General features: G+C 41.4%; 1 protein-coding gene across 3 annotated transcripts in view; it reads right to left on the bottom strand.

Moving 5' to 3' along the window:
- Positions 1–20618, bottom strand: part of pias1 (protein inhibitor of activated STAT 1) — a 131007-nt gene that overhangs the window by 66672 nt on the left and 43717 nt on the right. Inside the window, exon 1 of one of the 3 annotated variants that reach the window (XM_033050384.1) lies at positions 1340–1896. The exons of the other annotated variants lie outside the window; for them this stretch is intronic. The gene's annotated coding sequence lies outside the window, so the exon portion shown is untranslated. Of the gene's footprint in view, positions 1–1339; positions 1897–20618 lie in introns of those variants that run through there. 3 annotated transcript variants of the gene reach the window in all.

Genomic DNA, 20618 nt, shown 5'->3' on the forward strand with positions numbered 1-20618 from the left:
AAAATACTGCCGATGCTGGGAATCTGTAAAAAGGGCGGAAAATCTCAGCAGGCCATGCAGCATCCGTGGAAAGAGAAACAGTCAACGCCTCAGGTTAAAGAATCTATATCAAAACTTCATAAAGGATGCTATAACCCAGAGTTAACGTATTAAATCAACTCCGAAGAAACAATACTAATTTGGAAGGAGTAAATGACCTTAGCATTAGCATTTATTATAAAAACTGGTGTAAATATAAACTGGTAAATTGATTCAAGGGTCCAAAATATTATATCCTTATTTAGCTTGCATCACATTGGACCTCTTCTAATCCAATTACAGTAGGAATCCTGCTTCGTATCTGATATCAATAGAATTCCTGCTTACCATTCTATATCAAAAAATAAATAACTTCTGTATATCCAAATTATTCATTTCTGCTGGATAATATTTGGGACTCTGATTTTAAATATCCTTAGTGCCCCATAAAGTGTATATATTCTACCTTCAGCTGCATGCAACCCAAACTATTCTTGTTAAGATTTGACTAAAATCTTCAACTGCAACTTGATTTAGCAGAGCCGTGCATTTGCTGATTTCCAGCTGTACAATGACATCAAGCTCCTTCAGTTTAACTTCAGCATTGAACATGAAAGCAGATTAACCAAACTGAAGAAACATAGCATGTAACTGTCAGTGCTGTAACAATAATTACAGTTACTTCAGACAAAATTACCGACAAAAGGAAATAGTTCACCATTGTATTATCTTTAGACAGGAAATGCAATAATGTACTCGCATTTAGCACATTTAATAGATCTAACATCTAGCTTTTTCAATTATGCATGTTACATTACCAGTGGTCTGAGTAAAAAAACTGCAGATGCTAGAAATTTAAAACAAAGATATAAAGTTGGTTATGCTCAGGTCAGGTCAGGTCATTTAAGAATTTTGTTGCCACTTTTTTATTTAAACAAGATTTAATTGCAATCTAATTGTCAATTGTACATGACCGCTCAATGTCAGTGAAAGTTCTCTGCTATGAAGCACAAGGTGCATTTCCGATGAAGCAGTCATTCAGTCAATTTGAGCTCGAGTGTGCAGCACATTGCACAAAACTTCATTAAAACAAAGCAAGCCATCCCTACAACCCAGACCACAATGAACTTTGAGTATGCCCTGTCAGAAAGCCCTACTTGCAGCCACCATAACGATGTTATTAGGAAACTGCTGCTACTGCAAGGTGACAGGCTGTGCTGTGACATTACGGACCTAATGGTAATAATGTATAGCAAAAATAATTATTAAACACTTGAACCTTTAAGGAGAGAAAGAAAGAATAAATGTTACAATAGCAGACCTGGACAGCGTGAAAGCCTTAAGAAAAGGCAGATTGTGAGCGAGTCTTCTGGGACGTCCCGAGGCTGAGAGTGATACTATTCAAATGTAAACCTCTTTCATGGACTTATGAAGTGCCTCAGGAGAAATAAAAGTTCCAATTTCAATAAGATAAAAATGACGCATTTGATTTTTCAGTTAATATTTCAGTTAGCACATACATTTTCCAAATATATTGCAACTTAGCTTCATTTGCTTTTACTGCCAAGATTTTGGTGAGACAAAGGAGGGACACCAGAATCTTCAAGTCTGGCTCACATTCAAACTTTCAGTTTTCTTTAGACACAGAGGACAAGACAACTGGTATTTTGTTCATTTGTATCAAAACGAGAGCAACGGTAAGTTTATCCTCCCAAGCCAATTATTTAAACTATTTCCAAACATATTTCCAAACTCAAATTCTAGTTGCCAATTCAGTCCACAGCTTGTCAAAAAAAAGTTCTCACATTAAGCAGTTATTTTAAAAGCACAGAATTTACAGCATTGAAATAGGCTATTCATATACCATAGTTTCTATTCAACATTAACTGTCCCAACACATTTCCGTAGTATTAAATTACTTTCTTACACTAAAGAGCTGGGAAGTGGAACAACGTGATAGTATTGGACAAATCAGCGCAAATTGAAGGAAAAACACCTCATATTTAGCTTGGGAAGCTTATACCCCAGCGGTATGAATATTGACTTCTCTAACTTCACGTAACCCTTGCTTTCCCCATCTCTCCATCCCTTCCCCCTTCCCAGTTCTCCGAACAGTCTAACTGTCCATTGTTATGCATCAACATTAGGGTGTGGAAAATATATCAGCTTCAAAGTGATAAAACAACCTTCTTAAAATATATGTTTAAGAAGGAACTGCAGATGCTTCTTTTCCTTCGCTCCATAGATGTTGCTGCACCCGCTGAGTTTTTCCAGCATTTTTGTCTACCTTCTTAACATATAGCTCTGCATTACATTCTGAAACCATTCTGAAGCGATAAACATTTTTCAAAAGTGCATTTACGGCCTTTCAAATGAAGTGCGTTACACTTTCGACTTTACAACATGGAGAAGTTTGAAATTTTGACCTTGTAATCATTTCAAATGATCACCAGAGCAGGACGTCGGGGCTGGCAGCTGGAATACACCAGTACAAGCTTATTGCAATGACTATACTTGTAACATTCAAAACAAAACAAAACTTGTTTTTCGTTCTTTTCCTTCAGGTCCAAAACTGCATAAAAAGATAATTAATCAACAGTCTCCAGCATCAGAAATATCTATCAACTTCATAAAATGTTCAATAATGTTCGATACAGCACCTTTTCCTAAACGTTTGAACTCAACATATAAACAATATTCCAGGAAATTAACTGAAATAATGATTTTGCAAAATACAACATAATTGATACCAAATTGCCATGACAAGAATATCATGAGATTCCACAAAGAAACCAAAACTGAAAGCATTAACACAATACACAGACGCAGGAGATGTAATACCTATTCCTATACCACTCCCCTCCAAGGACCCCAACAGTCTTTTCAGGTGAGACAGAGGGTCACATGTACCTCCTTCAACCTCATCTACTGTATCCGCTGTTCCACATATCGGCGATTGTTTCGCTGTACACCTCCACTCAGTCCGCCTAAACCTACCTGATCTCCCGGTTGCTAAACATTTTAACTCCCCCTTCCCATACTGACCTTTCAGTCCTGGGCCTCCGCCTTTGCCAGAGTGAAGCCCAGCGCAAATTGAAGGAACACCTCATATTTAGCTTGGGAAGCTTACACCCCAGCAGTATGAATATTGACTTCTTTAACTTCAAGTAACCCTTGCTTTCCCCATCTCTCCATCCCTTCCCCCTTCCCAGTTCTCCGAACAGTCTAACTGTCCTTGTTTACATTTTAACACATCCTTATCTCTGTATCTCCCTCTCTCCTGAAGAAGGGTCTCGACCGGAAACGTCACCCATTCCTTCTATCCAGAGATGCGGCCTATCTCGCTGAGTTACTCCAGCATTTTGTGTCTATCTTTTGTTTGAACCATCATCTGCAGTTCCTTCCTACACACAGTATAGGATACTGGAAGTTGCTATCCTTCAATTGACAGTGAACTATTCAGAAGATTTAATCAATTTGAACGTAGTGAACTGTGACCCTTTCACCAATTGTTCACCTCTTTCACACCAACACTACCTCAAAGCTGTGTGAAATCAAACAAATTCTGTTCTTCCCATTTTCAGTCTTTCCACCTTCTCTCCCTCATGTTTTATTTACAACTAAACACTGTCAAGCTTAATGCGGAAATATAGAGAAGCATCCATTGCCACGTTGAGAAATTGGAGCAAAGGTTCACAAAAGAAGCACAATTAACTCAGAGCCCATATCTTGTGCATTACATTGAAAAGCAGACTTTGTGCCAAAGTTACTTAGGAAGCATGCATTTCTCACTTTTAGCACTTGGTTGACAAAGTACTCGAAAATTAGGCATAATGTGATTTAATACAAATTTTTTTTTACTATCCACAAAAGCCTCAATTTCACGAGAGTACAGCTACATGACTAAAAAAGTGCTTAATTTCCCACTGATTTCCAACGAAATCGCCAATCACGACAGTTTAGAGCAGTGAATGCATGCTGACTGGGACCTTCAAAATTCCCCAATTCTACTCTTACAATGAAAACATGGTAGAGACTGCCAACCTGTCAGTGGGAGTTGAAAATGAACAATTTGCACTTACAAAAGCTTTAAAATAGCAAAATGTCTCAAAATATTTCATAAGATTCATTAATCAAAAATGAGCACTGTGCCACATAAGAATAATCTAGGACAGATGATAGCAAGCCTAGCCAAAGAGCCCTAAAATACTCCGACTTCCTAAAGGGGCTGTGATCCAATTAGCTTCTAATTGTTCTTTTAACAGCTCGTACAATAAATTAACATTACGGATGGGTTAGAAAACAAACTTTCATATGTAGTAGGCCCCCCTCGGTCATGACTGACCATGGGTGATGTCATATGGAGGACAGGCTGTTGCCCATGCAGCACGTCCCCCCTCTCTACGTCGCTGATCGATCCAAAGGAACAGCAGGGCCGTTACAGTTTGGCACCAGCGCCGTCGCAGGAGCTGCCAGAGCGAGGTTGTAGACAACGACGAACTGACTTAGAGACTCCGACTCTGGATTTTCTTGAGGTTTACTCCTGGCGCCTTTTCCATGACTGGATATGGCCACAAGGCAGTGTCAAGTCAACTTTATTTGTCACATATACAAGATGTGCAGTGAAATGAAAGTGACAATGCCTGTGCATTGTGCAAAAACTACAGAACAGAATAGAATCAGTATTTACATGTTAGAAAAAAACATCAATTTTAAAAAGACACAACACAATAGTAAATTAGTACAGTAAATAGTCCCTGGTGAGATATGAGTTTACAGTCCTGATGGACTGAGGGAAGAAACTCCATCTCATCCTCTCTGTTTTCAGCATGACACCAGAGGCATTTTCCTGACCGTAGCAGCTGGAACAGTCCGTTGCTGGGGTGGTAGAGGTACCCCCATAATGCTGCTGGCTCTGGATCTGGTTTTAAATCAGGGTTTTCCCTCTCCTAGATGGACTGCCTTCCCAGGCTGACGAGGACCATCTGCCCGAGACTCGTGGGGGCGGGAGCGTCTACCTTCCCGTGCAGGTCTATAGCACCTGCCCACTGCTCATACGTAGCATACCTTGCAATATTAACAAAATATTACAAATTCTATGTAGATTGCTTCAACGCTTAACCATACTGTTCCCTCACAATAGCCATCAATTAAAATAAGGTGCTGCAAATGTATTTTTGGCATGTGAAAATTAAATTCATCTTAGTTTTATAAAGTGTGCAACATAGATCAAATTTTAATTTTATTGAGTTTAGTTTGAGATCGTCAAATCACAAATGCTCCATGTTTGGACTTGGATGTAATAGAAATGAACTGCAGATGCTGGTTTATACCTAAAATAGACACAAAATGCTGGAGTAACTCAGCGGGTCAGGCAGCATCTCTGGAGAGAAGGAATGGGTTACGTTTCGGGACGAGACCCTTCTTCAGACTGATGTCAGGGGAGTGGGAGGTACATAGATAAGAAAGTGTATAAATAAGGAAGTGTAAGGTGTGCAAACATGCCAAAGGGAATGGAGATCAAGGAAAATGTAGAATAGATCACTGTTAGTTGGGAGAAAGTAACAACAAAGCAAACAGATAAAATGTAGTCGGAGACAGCAAGACTGGAGAACTGGAAGGGGGATGGGACAGAGAGAGAGAAAGCAAAGGTTACTTGAAATTAGAGAAGTCAATGTTCATACCGCTGGGGTGTAAGCTGCCCAAGCGAAATATGGGGTGCTGTTCCTCCAATTTGCGCTGGGCCTCACTCTGACAATCGAGGAGGCCCAAGACAGAAAGGTTAGTGTGGGAATGGGAGGGGGAGTTAGTGTTTAACGACCGGGAGATCAGGTAGTTTTAGGCGGACTGAGTGGAGGTGTTCAGCGAAACAATTGCCGAGCCTGCGCTTGGACGTGTCGATATACAGGAGTCCACAACTGAACAGCGGATACAGTAGATGAGGTTGTAGGAGGTGCCTCACCTGAAAAGAATGTCGGGGTCCTTAGACGGAGACGAGGGGGAAGGTATAGGGATAGGTGTTGCATCTCCTGCAGTTGCAGGGGAAAGTACCTAGGGAGGGGGTGGTTTGCGTGGGAAGGGACGAGTTGACCAGGGAGTTGTGGAGGGAACGGTCTCTGCGGAAAGCGGAAATGGGTAGAGATGGGAAGATGTGGCCAGTAGCGAGATCCCGTTGGAGGATTATGTGCTGTATGCGACGACTGATGGGAGGTGAGTACAGAGGGGAGTGGGGACGGGACTGGACTCTGTCCCTGTTACGAATGGGGGGGAAATGGTGGAGCAAGAGCTGTGCCGCGGGCTATTGAGGAGACCGTAGTGAGTGCCTCATCTATAATGGAAGAGGGGAACCCCCGTTCCCCAATGAATGAGGACATCTCCGATGACCTGATATGGAACACCTCATCTTGGGCATAAATGAGGAGTAGATTGGGAGTAGGGGATAGAGCCTTTACAGGAAACAGGGTGGGAAGAAGTGTAGTCTAGATAACTATGGGAGTCAGTGGGTTTATAATAGATGTCAGTTGATAGATTGTCTTCTATGATAGACGGTGAGTTCAAGAAACGGTAGGGAGATAGCGGAGATGGTCCAAGTGAATTTTGAAAAGAATGGTAATCTAACGAGTCTTTATGAAAACATATCCATGCTGTTAATTAGCTCAAACGGGATCAGAGTAACCATCCAATGCTGCCCTTGTAAATAGGATAGTATTTTAGGAAAAAATGATAGGTACTCAAAAGTCTGAAAATAGAGATGTTACAAAAAACGACTCAAAAGCCTAATATTATTCATGTAGTACCTACTTTTTCTAAAAGATAGATATGCATCAACCTCATCTGGGTGACTTTTAAAATTAATAGCAGTGTAATTATAGAATGTTTAAAATGGCAGCCTGCCCACATCTTAAACACCAAAAGCGTTGGCACAATGGCTTAGAAAAAAGTGCGGTAACAACCTACAGATTCAAACCAAACGTTACCCAATCTCTACAAGAGTGTTACACACAAACATTGATCCAACACTATCAAGCCAATTTTGCCTGCATGGAAGTCGATCCTGAATCACATGAAAAAAAATTTCAAAGAAATACCAATCAAGCAAGTGCATATTGCCATTACCAATTTTTAGACAGCTAGTGCTTTGCATCGATCTTTACAAAATCTCTTGAAAACATCTTATAAACCTTTAACTTTTCTGTAACAAATATAGCATTATAAATTATAGCAACTGAAGGGTCTCAACCCAAAACATTGCCTATTCCTTCTCTTCAGTGATGCTGCCTGTCCCGCTGAGTTACTCCAGCATTTTGTGTCTACCTTCGATTTAAGCCAGCACCTGCAGTTCTTTCCTACACATAGCATTAAATTCCATAGTGCTGTTGTTGCTGTACTCTGCAACTCAATTAGATTGACTGAAATGAGAAAAATAATAGGTACTATCTTTGTAAAATGGAAAAGCTCTCGACTTTGTCAGACAATATTTTCAAATCAACTTACGCATTGCAATTAACAAGATACTTACAACTATTGATAATGGATAATTAAGAGAATAATACATCTGGTGAACATTTCCTGTCTAGTCTACAAGTTGTCTTTCCAGTCACACAGTTATAAAAACACAATTCTGCCAAATGCTGAAGTTTGACCGCTTTGAGTTTATTTATCAATAGATAGATTCTGTATCATTAAGGAGACTTGAGGTCAGGTTAATGCTGAATTACCTGGTTTGTGCCAGTGCAATTATGAATCATTATAACCCAACCTCGTACATATGCTGCCAGAAATCAAGCAACCGAAAATTCAGAAGAATACTTGCGAGAGCAAGCTTGCTCAAAGTAGTTCAAAGAACATATGAAATCAAGAAAAGGGACACAAAGTCCTGGAGTAACTCAGCAGGTCAGGCAACACCTCTGGAGGACATGGGTAGATGCCGATTCGGGTCGCGACATCTTCAGACAAGTTGATTTATTATGAAATCAAGCACATTTTCTGAAAGTCAAGCTGAATCATCATTCAGTGATTAAACAATATAATAGTTTAATTACCTTTCGAAAGAACAATTATCAGAATAGTTCAAATGAGATTCAGAGTGGCCCTACACAGCTGCAATCACTAATGTTTGATGAAGAGGCATTATTGAGATATAAAGCATAGTTATTAGTTGTATTCCATTTTAGATTTTAGTTCAGAGTGATGGTGGAATTACTTGGGGCATTTACTACAGATGTAATGCTTGTATTTGTAGTATACATTATACAAAGGACAAAATTTACCTCAGGCACCATAACAGCCACTATTGTTCATTAATCCAAAATTACCTGCCAAAGTTCAGAAAGAATATCTACTTCAAAACAAGAGATAATGCCAAGAGGAAGTAATCTATACTTTGCAAGTCAATAAATCAAAATTTAAATAATAGAAATGTACAAGTTTATAGTGGTTAAGTTTATATTGGGCAATAACACTGTTTAATTAGTTGCCATTATGATAGTGAACAAAGATTTGTTTTTAATTCAAGCAATGTAGATCGACTGCTTCTGCAAATGTACATAGTTTATTCTTCCTCTCTTCTAGGCTGGCTAAATTTAATTTTCTCTGGAAGGAGAGCAACAAATATTACAACAACCACCCTACTTCCGTCTTTCATTTCCTAAAAAAACAACTGCAAGGTAACCATGAAGGTAATTATTTGATGCCAGTATAAACAAATAGGCAGTCTTTTAAAATCCAAACTACATTGCTTTCAGAAAGTATTCAGACCCCTTCACTTTTCCCACATTTTGTTACGTTACAGCCTTATTCTAATTCTAAAATGGATTAAATTCATTTTTTGATCATCAATCTACACACAATACCCCATAGTAAAAAAGCAAAAAGAGGCGTTTAGAAATGTTTGCAAAGTAATTAAAAATAAATAACTGAAATATCACATTTACATAAGGATTCAGACCCTTTACTCAGTACTTTTTTGAGGCACCTTTGGCAGCGGTTACAGCCTCAAGTCTTCTTGGGTATCATGCTACAAGCTTGGCACACCTGTATTTGGGTTTCTGCCGTTCTTCATTCTGGTACTTTAGTACCTTTTTAATAAAATTCTAATATAATTTTATAGGGATTACTCGTTTTTTGGAATGACATTCGAGATAAAGGAAATCAAGCTTTGTTCGTGTCCTTGATGTCCCTTGAGCTCATTGTATTGTAAACTAGAAAGGTTTTGGCCAACAATCATAGTAGGCATTACCAACAATATCAGCTTATCTTTCACAGCTTTAAAGCATGAAATTGACCTTTCTTCCTCAGCAATGTACATTGTTAGGACTTGGATTTAGAACATTTTCCCCTGAAATAATGCACTCAACACTAAATACTTGTTTAACTATGTTATTCTCTCCTCCTCAGTCCAAGATCAACTAAAACACTAGGATATTCATTATCTTACCAATTACATTTATATTAAGTAGCATGATGAACTATCCACAGCTAGCCACTTCACATCTTTCTTTCACCTGCCTTTAAGTCATCAAAAAGGCTTTTAACCTATTGCTGTATCAACATTAGTCTAAAAATGCCTGACGTTGATTTTGGCTTTGATCCAAATCATTAACAGTTTTCCAATTTCGCAATACCAGTCCTCTGTTTAATTAACAATGATTTATTTACATGTTCCAGAATCCATTTATTTTATGAATGTCACCAATTGTGGAATGGTGTAGCCTCAAAGCATGCCCAATAACTGATGTTTGATCTTGGTCAAGGTACTTTAAGATGAGATGAAGTACAGGAAAGAGACGGAACTTCGTATCATGGTGTCAGAACAGTTCCTTCCTACACAAGTACAAACAAGGAACTGCAGGTGCTGATTTACCAAAAAAAAAGGACAAAGTACTCCCTCTGTGGACCAAATATTCCACCGTCATTTTTTTCAATAACTGATGTGACAGTATCCATTTCCCACAAAATGTTGATTGTATATTTCATGAAATCTATTGAAAAATATAATTGCCCCAAAATACTAATCAAATTTAAGTAGAAATCATACATATATCTACAGCATAGAGAGATGGCCTTTCAGCTAAATCATGTCCTTGTCATTCAGAAAAAAGCTTCTGATCCACTTCCCAGTCCAAGTTGATCCAAGTTTTTTTCATATTTAAAAAAATCTGATTTGCTATCCACAACATCCAATTAGGCAATATATTCCAAATTTGGGGAGAAACAGTTTCAACCCTTTCTCTAACCTTATGATTTATTAGCTTAACTCTGCCCAAATACTGACCTGCCTGCTGAGCAAAAAGGGTATTTAGTGAATAGAACAATCACTTTGACATTCTCCCTCAGCTAGCCTTTCTCAAACTTCTTAGACCTGTTTGTAGCCTTATTTCCTCTGCACATTCTCTAATGCTATCTCATCTTTCCTGTACTAATTGACCAAAACTTTAGCTTTGGCACAATCAGCATTTCATTCGGTTTAGCATCATTTTCCTGTGCTTGTTCTATATGCCTCAGCCAAAAAGCATCTCAAATGCTGCGTAACGACCTTATTTCCCTGTCATGTATCAGGGATCTCGGAACATGTACTCTCCATTTGCTTCTATACTAATGAAGTATTCCTTAGTTATGTTTGTCCACCACAAATGCATCCAATTGTAAATTGAATTCCATTCATCACTTTCATTTGTTGGTACCTTCTGGTAACTTACAATTTTCTTCATCACAGCCAATCAGAACACTAACTTTGGTATCATCAACCCAAATACCACCGACCCTGGTTGCGTGGCAAATAAATTCTTTCTTTCTTTCTTTCTGTCTGTCTGTCTGTCTGTCTGTCTGTCTGTCTGTCTGTCTGTCTGTCTGTCTGTCTGTCTGTCTGTCTGTCTGTCTGTCTGTCTGTCTGTCTGTCTGTCTGTCTGTCTGTCTGTCTGTCTGTCTGTCTATCTGTCTGTCTGTCTGTCTGTACTGTAACCCAATAATTAAATCCAAATTACTAAAATCTCCTCCATTCTGTATATATAGAATGAAGCTTTCTGGTCAGTGAGTATTTATAATACTTAAATAGCAAGGACTGAAGGACAGATTACTGCTGATAGGTAAAGCTTGGATTGAATAGCTGCTCAAGTAGCCCACTGTAGCAATGAAATAAGCACATAGGACATTTCATCATAATAGACAATTGATACACATGGAATATCAAAATTGCTACATTCAGAACAGGAGATTGGAACACTGATTGGAACACAGACTGATGACAAGTAAAGCTCGGCGATCACCCCGGTACTTTTCAATCTTTCTCCATGCAATGATGCACCTGACCTCCTATCAGGCTTCCCACTGGTGTGAAGCTGGACTCAGACATACGGGCACGTTCACCTCCATACCAAAACTAAGAACACCCTGGTGTACAGGAGCTGCAATACACTACACGCTTACCTGAGGATTAAAGTTGAAACCAAAACTATCTTCAAGATTTGTAAATGAAATCATAAAAAACACACTTTCTGTAATTACAGTGACCATTCCATTAATTTTTCTGTTGCTATTTCACCAAGTGCTCAAATTAAAAATTTGAGGTTAATGATTCCATACATTTCCAGGAAGTCTTAGACCACATTTTATGAGAAGTCTACTGGTCCTTGAATATCCTTGCCTTCGCTGCATCAGGGCAAGTCATAACATCTCAAACATCTGCATTAGTGCATGCCAAAGAATAAGCTGAATGTTGTCACTTTACGAGGGCAGAAGAGAAAAAAAAAAAATCAGGATGACCAGAAGTCATTAAAACTATGAAAGTGTTTTATAGCATAGACAATATTTCCACCTTGAGGGAGTCCATAGCTCGGTTTCATATTTGCAAAGTTGTCACTTTAAGAGCCCAATAAGAAATTCAGGAAAAAACATTTACATGTTCCATTCCACTACACTAATCATTCCTGCTGCAGATCTATTGAATAATTCCAAATTTCAGCCCTTAGAGTCAGTATTTGCAAGATATCCAGAAAAATACAGCTGATTTGCCAATAGATTATTCTTTCCTACAGGAACGGTATATCTTACTGCTGCCTTCACCACACAGCAAATTTGTCTAAAACCCACCACACAGGAGACTTATGGGCATTTTTTTCCCCAAAGATCAGCTTCACACAAAATTTTGTTTTGCTGCGCATTTAGATTCACAAACTATTTTAATAAATACAATTCCATTTCTTACAGTAAGAAAACAAAAAATTGCACATATCCTTGGGCTAAAATCAGACTTTTCAAAGACTTGGGATTTGCAAGATGGCACCAGAATGTAGTGACTCTCTTAACGCAGTTCAAGAAGAGGATCTATTGTACTCGTATATAGTATGAATTGACTGGATAGCATGCAAAACAAGCATTTCACTGTAACCCCCTGTACATGTGACAATAAAACAAACTAAAAATGGACAGCAGCAACTTTCATCTTCCACACAGTGAAGTACAGGTGCACAACCTTTCATCCGAAATTCCAAATAACGAAAAGCTCCGAATAGCGGACATTTTTTCAGTCCTTGAAGAAAGGTCCTTGAAGACGTTCACCGAGGGCGGCCCGCAGAGGTGACAGCGGAACCTCCGGTCGGTCCTCGAAGAAAGGGGAACTAAATCCCCATTCATAAAAGAGAAGGTGAGGGTATATTGCGCGGGAGGGTTAATAATTGACAATCTGCTGCTGCCTGCCCGCTGAGTTAAAAAGTAGATTCACGATACACAGTGTATCGTGAGTCTTGCGTGGGAACTTTTAAACTCAGCGGGCAGGCAGCAGCAGATTGTCGCTCCCTTCAGTTTCACCCCACCTACACCCCTCTGCTTCCCGGCCATGTGTGTGACCCCTTCCCTCCCCTCTCCAGCTCCCCGCCCATTGCACCGGCGCGGGGGCTTTGCACTGTCTTCACGTCGGTGATGCCAGCAGGTCAGTGCCAGTCACCGGAGTCGTCAGGACCAACGGGACACCGACCCCCAGGCCCACTGCAAGCACGGAGATCCCAGAGACCCACAGCCAGCAGCAGCCCAGCCCCGTTCCAACTCCAGAGGAAAACTGCAAACTGGCCGGAGACGTCAGGACCACCAGAAGCCGCTCCCCGATGGGCCACTACGGCGACAAGTGGCAGTTCGCCCACAGCCCGAGCTGCGCCCCCTCATCGGGACACCGATCCCCAGGCCCACTGCAAGCACGGAGATCCCAGATCAGCAACTCCAGCCCAGCCCCGCTCCAACTCCAGAGGAACACGCTCCCCGTAGGGGCAGAAGCTGATGGTGTGCAAGGTACGTCTTGTTCTTGGGGTGGCGCAGCTCGGGCTGTGGGCGAACTGCCACTTGTCACCGTAGCGGCCCATCGGGGAGCGGATTCCTCTGGAGTTGGAGGGCGAGGGGGGTATTGTGCCGTTTGATCGCCCCCTGCTATCCCAGGGACAGGGAGACACAGCGGATTTTGAGAATGGTGGGCAATCACTTCCAAAGTTCTGCCCACACAGTCAGTACACCTCTCCTACACTTGTCTCCCGCACTAAGATCATCTCACAGAGAATGATCCCAGCCTAACCCTCCCTATTCTCTCCTATTCTGCAAGAAAAAACTACATTGAAGACTCAAACTCGCGATCGAGTAACTGCCGGGATCGAGGCGCAAACTCGCGACCTTGCGGATATGAGCCGAACACTCTACCACTGAGCCAGCCGTTAAAATCTACGCTAAAAATCTTCCATTCCGAAAGCCGAAAAATTCCGAATTACGAAAAGTGTCTGGTCCCAAGGCTTTCGGATAAAAGGTTGTGCACCTGTACTTTGAATGGATGAAAGCAAATGTCTTTCACATATATTACATCATCTGTTGTGACTGGATATCAACTGGAATTTGTTGCAAGTAGTAATTTCAGTCAACCCAGTTTCATTTTTACTGCTTATTGAATTACAAGTAGATTTCTATCTTTAAACAAAAACTTTCCTCTCATGTATTACTTCAAAATGGAACAGAATTTGTGTTTACTCAAGTTAGAAATGTACTGTTCCTTTTTATATATAAACAGGAACTGTCAAAACATTTTATCAAATATATTTGAGATAACCTACTGGACATGGTGTATTTTCTTTTAGTTTCAGAGCACTGGTATATAATGTGTACACATGAGTTGAATCTCACCTCTTCATCTTACCACATTCACAACAAAATAAATTGCCATTAAGAAAGAAACACAAAACAATTTTCTTTAACTTATCTGCCACCTACCTTCCAAGTATTATGGTAATTGTACCCCAAGTATATTTGAATTATTTGTTTAAAAACTGAATGCAAAGATTAAAAACAATTATCATCAGCCACATGGGAAAGATAAAACAACTTACTGGTTCAGCAGCAACACAGTTGGACTTTGAGAGAATTATGAGGTACTGTTGCTGGCACTATTGCACCTGACAAAGTACATGTGGTTGGACAGTGAAAACCAGGTTCATGTTGAGCTATCAAAAATGTGTAATCTCAATCTGGCAACAACACCCTCGAAGCACTTCTGGATAAACGGCCGAAACAAGCATAGACACGGCGAACATTTCGCTGAACACTTGCGCCCAGTCCGTCAAGGCCTACTGGATCTCCAGGTTGCCAACTATTCGAACTCCTCTTCCCAGTCCCATACTGAGCTTTCTGTCCTGGGCCACCTCCATTGCCAGAATGAGGTCACAAGAAAACTGGAGAACCTGCACCTCCTATCATATGTGGTAGCTCATATTTCGCTTGGATAGTTTACACCCCAGTGATATGAACATTAACTTCTCCAACTTCAGATTGCCCTTGCTTTCTCTCTCCATCTTCTTCCCCTTCCCAGTTCTCCACGAGTCTTACTGTCTACGACTACATGCTATGTTTGTCCCGCTCCCTCCCCTGACATCAGTCTGAAGAAGGTTCTCGACCCGAAACGTCGCCCATTCCTTCTCTCCAGAGATGCTGCCTCACCCGCCGAGTTACTCCAGCATTTTGTGTGTAGCTTACAACACGATGGTATGAACATTGAATTCTCCAATTTTAGGTAACTAACCAAACCCCATCCTCCCCTTTTCTGACTTTTTGGGTCAGGAGTCTTCCTCAGATTGAAGTAGGATCCCAACCCAAAACGTCACTATCCATGTCCTCCAGAGATACTGCCTGAAGTGCTGAGTCACTCCAGTGCTGTTTTTTTTTTTTTCCTAGTTAGGTATCATTGCTGGGATATGTTTTCCTCAAATCCTGCCTATCCTTTTGATACCCCAGGCAAGCTAGCAAGAATTTTCCAGCGATGTATACAATCAATTCACAATATTACTTTAGAGCCTTTGAAACATGTTAACCAAGAGGACGGCACTTAAATGATAAGCAGGTATGATCTTTATATTTCATGGTTCTCTTTTTAAAATCTCAACCTATGTTTTTAGTTTTAAAAAACCTTAGATTCATTGTTAGAAATCCTACAAAACTTTTTTGTTTAAAACATTATTTTTCTAAAAATACACATTTGGTCAGCAGAATTTGAAATTCTCAAATTGCAATTCAATATTTACATTAGTGTTATGCAACTGAATTAGCCAGAATACATAACCACTATATATCTTTACATTTTTGAGTGACTCCTGCACTATGCATTAGAATTGTTAGTTAAGTAATGTTGGAAGAAACCCATTTTGACATGCATTCCAAAATTGCAACAGATCTCAGCATTAACACCCGAACTTGGCTCTAACAGTGAAGTCATCAACTTGGAAGCAATAAACTGCCAATATTTATATATATATATATATATATATATATATATATATATATATATATATATATATATATATATATATATATATATATATATATATATATATATATATATATATATATATATATATATACACACACAATTTCTGCATTCCATTTCAGCCATGTACTGGACATATCGCAAACATCTGAAGAGGTCATGGTTTACCATTTATTTTGCCGAAACCATTATGGTAAGCACTTAGCTATTAAACTTATCAGCAATCTAAGAGTTTTGGGGGGCAAAAATCCAGAGGGAACAGTTGCAACCCAAGACGAGGAGAAAGGAAAAGAAGTCAATACCCAGAGACATTCACATGCTCCAGTTATCTGGTGACATTGTGGAGGCCAAACAACATTGCTCACAGACTAGTGATCTGTGCTGGATGCAAGGGATGATAACAACACATTTTAATAAATTACATACATAGTTTTAGTCTTTGCTGTGACGGTAAATTACAAATTATTTTGCTATATTTCATTGAAAAATGAACAACTGCTAAAAAATATCCAACAATTCAGTCAGTATCGCTTAACCATTGCAGGTTGATTATTTACAACAAAAGGGTTACTTTAATAGTTAACACTCAGGGTTCAGTCATGTAGAGTTTACCATATACACAGGTACGATGAGGAATTGGTCATTGCGATGTTAGATGTCCGACAGTAATTTAGCCCCATATTGAGAAATAACGGGGACCTTGAATGTTGAACGCTGGGAACACAAAAGGAGAGTGGCAATCCTTGCAAATACTATCGCAAACCTCTTAACAGCCAATATAGAATGGCTGGCATTGTTATGGGGTATGACAGAAATCTCCTTTCTGCACATTTGATTTTGGAGGGGCTGGAGAAAAGAGAAACTGGTTTGTATTAGTTTCCACTAAGTCATTTTAACAACTTAGTGCTATTGTTTGAACAGAATGAAGTAACATGCTCCAATTCCCACCAAAATGCCTACAAAGATAATTACTGCTCATTTAATGAAACTGAACAAATTCAATTAATCTCTTAAATTACTCAAAAACTGAGAAAGATCTTGCAATGAATGACAATGCTGACTGCACATTGTACTGAAAAGGAATCAACTTAATCTTACCATTTTATTAATAGACATTTAATACTACAAGCCTTATGTTATGGAGATCACTAATAAGGGATTACAGCTCACTAAAAAGGTCACCTTTGATTTGGGTCATGAAATGAATGAAATCATTTGGAGGCCAACTTACTCTAACAGAATCTGCCATACAAATATTTACACAACATATTTCGCAGCTGAATGTATTAGTCCAAGAATTGCTACCACACGGGAAATTGCCACAAAAAACCATGCCGGCACCTCATTTCAGTCCTGATTTCCTGTAGCCCTTTAGGTGTTTTCTCTCGTGCCTTCCAAGACAGTTTTGAAATCCTCAACCGACTCCATATCAGTGTAAAAAGTGTTTTTCCTCACATTCCGCTGTATCTTTGTCCTTCACTTTTAAACTGTATTTCCTGGTTCTTGAATCATTTGTCAATCGAAGCAACTTTTCGCTAAACAAGCGTATCTATTTCCTCTCAACGAGAGAAACAACCTCACAACTTCTTTTGGAAAGAAGGGGAGGGCTGAACCAAAAATCTCAAGTCTTGGAACTGCATCAGTCTGCCATTCTACATCAATCCACAAGTACAGCAGACAGCAAACATTTAAATACAGTTTTAAAAAAATGACAAAGTGCTGGAGTAACTCTGTGGGTCAACTAAATATTCTCGTCCCCATTCTTGATATTGTTCCGTTATCAGGATTTAACACATTTGCAGCACCATAAGGAAATGGCCAATCTTCCCAACATTAACAGGCACCAACACTCAGGATTAAGCATATATCCAGAAGGCTTTTACATACCTTATCTATATGTCAAAAGCAGCTCGGTAGAATTGCTGTTATGGTGCAATTAATTTGGTAACATTCTAAATACCCACACACTACTGTTGACAAAGTACTGCATGCGACTGCTTTTATCCATGAAGTCTTTTAATTCTCAAGTTATCATCTTTTCAAATGTATTAGAATCCAGGATGTACTCTTACAGGTGCTCCAGCACAAATTTTCTTCCACAAACACAATGTTCAAAAGACATGTCCTACAGAGCAACAGCTACATTCAATTACGCATCTGATATAAAATATATTTATGACCACCCCCATTATGTACATTAGAGTACTGAAAAAATATTTTAATTGTAATGTAATTTTAATTAGGAGGGGGGGAGAGGAGGGGGGGGGGGAGGAGGGGGGGGGAGGAGGGGGGGGGAGGAGGGGGGGAGAGAGGAGGGGGGGAGAGAGGAGGGGGGAGGAGGGGGGGAGGAGGAGGGGGGGAGGAGGAGGGGGGGAGGAGGAGGGGGGGAGGAGGAGGGGGGGAAGAGGAGGGGGGGTGAAGGAGGGGGGGGAAGGAGGGGGAAGGAGGGGGGGGGGAAGGAGGGGGAAGGAGGAGGGGGGGGAGAAAGGAGATGTGCATGACACACAAGTAAACAAACAAGTAAACATCCAAGATCAGAATGTTATGACAATATAGATTGTCACTTGCCTCCACTAATCCCACAGCCATGATTCCCCCACTATCCAAATATCTATCACTATCTGCCTTGCACACGCTCAGCAACAGACTACAAAGGCCTCTTGGGCAGAGAATTTCAAAGATTCATCATCTCTCAGGAAGTAATCTAATAGCATTTATCATATTTGGAAAGGAAAATACAAAATGTATCAATTGCTTAAGTGTCTTTCAGTTCTCCAAGTTGTCACGACATGATGAACTGCATCCTAATGTTTTATAGTTAGCAGCCAGGGAGATGGATGTGCTTGTTGTCTTTTTCCAAAATACCAAAAAATCAAAGGGTTCCCACATACAAGGAGGTATATAGTACAATTTCACCACTGAAGAAATGAGGAAGAGAGCAAATGGGGAACTACAGAACAGTTAGCATGTCATTGTGATAGAGAAATTGCTGAAATAAGTGGTAATAAGCCAAGAAATATTAATAGGATTCGGCAAGGTCAATATATTTGCAAGGGAAATGATGTTGGGATATTTTAAGGTTGTAATGAGCTGAAGATGTGATGGCAAACCACTTGAAATGGTGTATGTGAACTTCAGGGCAACAGTGATTATTAAAATGAAATTAGAACATAGTATTGGGAGTAATAGATTGGCACAAACTGAGTGTTGGTTAACGGACTAAACAATAAGAATAAACAGGTAATTTTTGGTTTGGTAGTTTCCATCTAGTGGTATCCTGCACACGAGGGACAATTTACAGAAGCCAATTAACCTAGAAAACTGCACGTCTTTGGAACATGGGAAGAAAACTGAGCACCCAAAGAAAACCCACATGGTCACAGGAAGAAGGTACAAACTCAGTACAGTCAGCACCCATAGTCAGGATCGAACCCGGATCTCTGGCGCTGTGAGTCAGCAACTCTACTGCTGCGACACTGGCTAAAGATGTTGCAAATAAGCGAGTTCGGTATTCCAAAAAACCCAAGGAATCATGGGATTTGTTAAAGGTCAAATGCTAGAAATAGAAATCAAACAAAGCGCTGCAGATACAGCGAGTATATCTTTTTTCAAGTTTGTATCTGTCAGGGGACCGGGGGTGGGGGGAGTGACTGCACCGGCTCTCGGCAGCTGCACGCACACAGAACCGCGCCTCATCTGCAGCCAGGATGGAACCCGTGTCCCCGGCGCCATAAGCGCTGCCGAGCCGCTACTGGACTGTCCCCGGTTCCCCATCCCCCACTTGAGTGTCCCATCCCCACTGGGGGGAGGGGGGGGGGGGCGGAGACGTCCGGATCAATGGGACGCCGGCCCCCAGGCAGCGCGGAGAAGCGCCAATCCCAGCTCACCGCTCACCGCTGCCTCTCCCGCCGGGCCAACCGAAGCCCCAGACCAACGACACCAGTGGCCCCAGACCCACAGTCAGCGCAGAGAAGAAGCGCCAACTCCAGCCCAACCACGCTCCAACTGCAGAGGAACCCGCTTCCCGATGGGCCGCTACAGAGACAAGTGCCAGTTTGCCCACGGCCTGGCCGAGCTGCGCTCCCTCAGCCACCACCCCAAGTACAAGCCATAGCTTGCACGCCACCGACTTCTGCCCCTACGGTACCCGCTGACACTTCATCTACAACCCCGAGGAGCAAGATCCCGGCCTCGCCTGCGCCAGAACGCCAGCCTGGGCTCAGCCTCCTCCAGCCCGGCCTTCAGCCTCGACCTGGAGTTGGAGCTGGCCCGGACTGGTTGCTGCTGCTGCCGCCAGCATCACCAACGGCATCAGCAGCTCCAGCGGGCGCCCGGCCTGCCCATGGCCGGCAGGAGCCCGTCCGCAGCCTCTCACCATCCGACCAGGATGACTCCAGCAGCAGCGGCTCCAAGTCGCCCGTCTTCGAGCAGGGCCGGCGGCTGCCCATCTTCAGCTGTGTCGGACTTAGGGGAGGGGGCTGGCGGTGGAGGGCTGCCGGCCAACTCGACGGAACAGGCAGAGCTGAGCAAGTGCCAGTGGCTGCAGCACCGGCTGCAAGTCCGTGGCCGCCCCGCCAGCCCAGGACATCCTGACAGGGGACAGCCCAGCACCAATTCAACAGCAGCGACGGAGAGCTAAGCCCGACCCCGAACACGGACGAAACGCAAGCCTGCACACAATGCAGCACCACCGTTGCAGAGACTGTTTATCGCGAGTGACCTATGACCTGGGCATGACCATGCGCAGTCGGAATATCGAACTCGCTTATTGCTGCAAGGGCCCTCAATTTCCTCCTACCTTCCCAGAGGTTCGAGG

This window comes from Amblyraja radiata, chromosome 34, assembly GCF_010909765.2.
Source record: "Amblyraja radiata isolate CabotCenter1 chromosome 34, sAmbRad1.1.pri, whole genome shotgun sequence".
Classification (NCBI taxonomy): domain Eukaryota; kingdom Metazoa; phylum Chordata; class Chondrichthyes; order Rajiformes; family Rajidae; genus Amblyraja; species Amblyraja radiata.